Raw genomic sequence first — 4390 nt, forward strand, 5'->3', positions numbered from 1 at the left:
TTATGGTGCTTTAACTCTCTTCTTCATTGAGCCTACAGGAGACATTCCCTTTTCTGACAGCAGCCTTCCTGAGTCAGTATTATACATTCAGAAAAAAAAAAAAAAAGCAAGTGTCATTTGCAAAGCATTCCTTCCTTGCCAAATGCACAGTGGTTCCAGGAGAGAAAGGCCACACGCCTCTATTTCCCGGGGCAGATAAGTCCAGACGGAACACAGAGTGTTCTATGGCTGCTGGGTACATAGCGTTCAGTTCCAGAGCCTTCCCGGCGCTTGTTTCTGGCCGAATCCATTTTTCGTTTTTATTGCTTTTCTGTTCTTTGATTCAGCCTGTGTGAATCTTGCCACTGAGATCTCGGATGCACCCAACTGAAATCTCTCATCTGGCTTTTATTTGTGCGTGCGTGCGTGTGTGTATGCCTGCGCGTGAGTGTGTGCGGAAAACCACCCCCAGACGACAGAACTTCAACATCTGAAGCGGCTGGAGGGAGCCGATGTCCGCCAGGGGGCGCCGCCCCCCACCCCATCGCGGGGACCAGGCGGGGGCCGCGGGGCTTCGGCGCCTTCAGGGCGCGGCCGCGCGCGTAGGGACTCACCGTGCGCACCGCCCGCGTGGCGAGGGGACGCGGACTGCGGGGGCCCGGCGGACTGCGGGGGCCCGGCGGGCTGTCCTCACCCCCAGCGGAGCGGGCGAGCGGGCGGCCGGGCGGGGAGGGCGCGGCGCCGGGCGGAGCGCTGCGCCGTCGGGTCCCCGAACACCTAATGGGCCGCGCGCGGCCACAGCCCCGGAGCCGCGGTGCCGGGCGAAGGAAACGGCCCTGCCGGATGGAGATCGATCTCGCTCGGAGACGGCTGAGTCGGCGCTGCGGTTCCCCGGTGGTCTGGCTCCTCGCGCCAGATGCCCTTTCCTGGTGCAGGTGCTGCAGCCATCGGGTTTCTGTCAAGTCTGAATTCCTCGCCAAAGGCCCCTGTATCCTGATTGGAGAGGTCATGAAATCCAAGGTCACTGGAAGCAGTTTTCCGAAGTTGGCTTTTATCCGGGCGTCCCCTGGGGACTGCAAGGGGCGGAGAACAAGGGTGTTTAAAGGTCTACATGCACACAACCAGCTTGTCCGTCTCTTCTTTGGAGAGGAGGGCGGTCCGGATTCCGCAACCCCCTCCCCACCTTAAGATCCTGCTGTTCACCCTTCGGCTTAGGTGTGGCTGGTGGAAGTGTCCTGAGCAGATAGGAGCCAGAGGTCCTGTGAAATGAGCACCTTTAATTTTCCTGGCAACCCGGCCGCCCTCATTTTACAGAGGACAAAACCAGGGCTGGGAGAGGCGCGGTACTTACCCAAGCTTACACACCTGGTTGTGGTCCAAGGCAGGTCTATCACCCAACTGCCCCCTGGGGAAGGGTCTTGATTCTCCTAAACCTCCGCCCATGAACCCAGTCCCAGGATAGGTTTAACTCTTATTAGCGCCCCTACTGACGGGAGGGAAGAGTGGGCAAAGGCGGTTGGTTTCCAAAGCTATTGCCCAACGCTGCAGAGTCCGGACTCACTGTGTATGAGCTGTAGGGACACAAAACGCGCTGGTCACTCGTAACTTAATGTGACCAGTATGTCCTCTGGTGTCCCAACATTTGCCCAGCTTGTGGGCTGGGGAAAGTTGAGGGGGAGGGACTTCCCTGGTGGTCCAGTGGCTGAGACTCCGCGCTCCCAGTGCGGGGGGCCCTGGGGTTCCATCCCTGGTCAGGGCACTAGATCCCGCATGCCACAAGTAAAGACCCTGAGTGCTGCAGCTAAGACCTGGTGCAGCCAAATAAACATAAACATTAAAAAAAAAAAAAAAGTTTAGGGGCTGTGTTAGTTTTGCTAGGGCCACCACAACAAAACCCTGCAGCCTGAAGGGCTTAAACAAGAAAAATGTATTGTCTCGTAGCTCCGGAGGCTGGAAGTCTGCGATCAGGTGCCACTGGAGTTGGGATCTCCTGAGGTCTCTCCCCTTGGCTGGTGGGCGGCCATCTTCTTGCTGTGGCCTCACCTGGTCCCCCCACTGTGTCTACACAGTCTGTGTTTAAATTTCCTCTTCTTATAAGGACACCAGTCTTAACTGCCTCATCTCCAGTGTGGTTCTATCCCGGGGAACTTGGGGTTAGGATTTATTTGAATTTGAGGTGGGGGCACAGTTCAGCACCAAACAAGGGCTCCAGTAAGTCTTAGCTGTATGAGAACCGACCCTGAAAACCGTGCATATTCCATGTGCAAATCAGTCATCTATTCCTATGTCCACACGGACATCTTTCCTAAAAACAAGACAGTCCTGATAAAACTGCCCAAACCCTCTGTACTCTGCCTGTTCATTGTTTTTGAGAGTCATGAGTCTTTGGTTTGGCTCAGGCAAAATCATGTGTGAAATCCAATAAATGGGAAGTCTTTATTGCTCAACCACTTTTAAAAAATGTCTGTCACAGAAGCCAATTTTTTTTCCCCCATCAAGTCTCATGACTTTCTATGAAACCAGCTCATTATGGGGGGGGGGGGGGGAAGACATCTTTAAGAAGTGGGATGAAGAGTGTAGTACTGGCTGGCGGCCGCTAGATGGAGCCCGGGGCAGAGGCAGAGAGGAGACAAAATGTCTGCAGGCCCTGCCCAGACTTCAGACTGGTTTTGAATGAGAATGCAGTCATTCTTGAAGTTGACTTTTTTCAAACGAAAAGAAACCAAGGGCTCTGACTCTGTTGGAAAAGTCAGATTTTTTTTTAAGGGGAGGAGGGGAGTGGTGATGAGATGTTGTAATTTAGGGATCAGAGTCGAGCAAAATTGAAATGGTTATCATTATCAGTAGCTGTTTTATCTGTATCAGAAGTTTAGGTGGGCTTCCCTGGTGGACCAGTGGTTAAGACTCTACCCTTCCAATACAAGGGGTGCAAGTTTGATCCCTGGTCAGGGGACTAAGGTCCCACATGCTGTATGGCCCAATAATGATATAAAAAAATTTTTTTTTTAATTATTTTTAAAATGTTAGGCATATTTGGGCTTCTCTGGTGGCTAAGATAAAGTATCTGCCTGCAAAGTGGGAGACCTGGGTTTAATTCTTGGGTCAGGAAGATTCCCTGGAGAGGGGGTGACCACCCACTCCAGTATTCTTGCCTGGAGAATCCCGTGAACCGAGGAGCCTGGCCGGCTACAATCCAGGGGGTCGCAAAGAGTCAGATACAACTAAGTGACTAACAGATACATAGGTACACAGGCATCTTCGGTGGCTAGTCTCATTGGGATTGTACAAAATCTCCCAGCTTTCCTTCCTCCCCTCATTCCCACGTGGTTCTTCTCCACCCCTCCCCGGGGCCACCCTCTCTCCTTCCCCTGTAGCTGAGCACCAACTCTTACGTCTGTTGAAGATGCTGGCTTGTCTGAATGCAGAGGACGAAACCCACTGAGTGTCACAGCATAATGCCTGTAGAAGAGGGAGCATCCTTAGAGAAGACGAGAAGGTGTTTATGACATGGAGTTCTGATTATGTCCCCCTCTCCCTCCAGGCCCTGTGCTGCTGGGCTGGACATGCTGTGCAGAAGTGATTCCCCATGTGCTCACCCACTGGCCTTCCTCCTCTACTGGGACTCAAGACTGCAGCCCTGTCTCCTTGGGTCCTGGTGGACAGTGGCAAGGGCGGGATGACAGATGGTTTATGTGTTGAAAGTGCTCTCCTGGACTGTCTACAGGGTGCTGGGGCTAAAGTCCTGCTGGGGCTAAATGTTCTATATCAGTTGCTCTGCCTTCTCCTCCACTGGCTGGTCATTCCCAATCCTGGCTCCACGCTTTACCATCTGCACTGGTCTCCAGGTGTCCCCCAAGTCCTCATTCATTCTCCACCTATCTCTACTCTGCTCAGCATCCCAGAGGCTGTTCTTTGTGGCCTGTGTCCCTTGGCTCTCCTGCCTTCTCCCTTCCAGCTGGGCTTAGCTGTTGGCTGGAGGAGAGAAGAGTCACGAGTCAGGGTGTGTCTGTTGCTCTGCTTCTTCCCTGCTGGGGTCCCTTGGGCACTCTGGCTCCTGTCAGATAGAAGACCCAAACTGTCCACCTCATCACAAAGCAGGCTGCTGAAAGGTTCTAGACCTCAGGCTCAGAGGCAGGACCCAAGTCAGACAGGACAGATAGATCTCAGGACTAGACAGCCATCACTCCTGTCTGCTGCCTGGAAACACTGTTCAGCCTGAGAAAAGGAGTGGCAGGTGGCTGAGCAGAGAGAGCTGCTGGACAATCCCAGGCTCCTCCACTGGCTGCTTGAGATGGAAAAGTCCTGGGTCAGATTTTGTCCCCCTGCCAAGACGTAAAGTTGTCCTCTTCATTCTTTAAGTCCCTAACTTTGGTTGGAATTTTACATGGATTTGATCATCCATGGGGCTTCC

This window comes from Bos javanicus, chromosome 12 (assembly GCF_032452875.1).
Source record: "Bos javanicus breed banteng chromosome 12, ARS-OSU_banteng_1.0, whole genome shotgun sequence".
Lineage (NCBI taxonomy): Eukaryota > Metazoa > Chordata > Mammalia > Artiodactyla > Bovidae > Bos > Bos javanicus.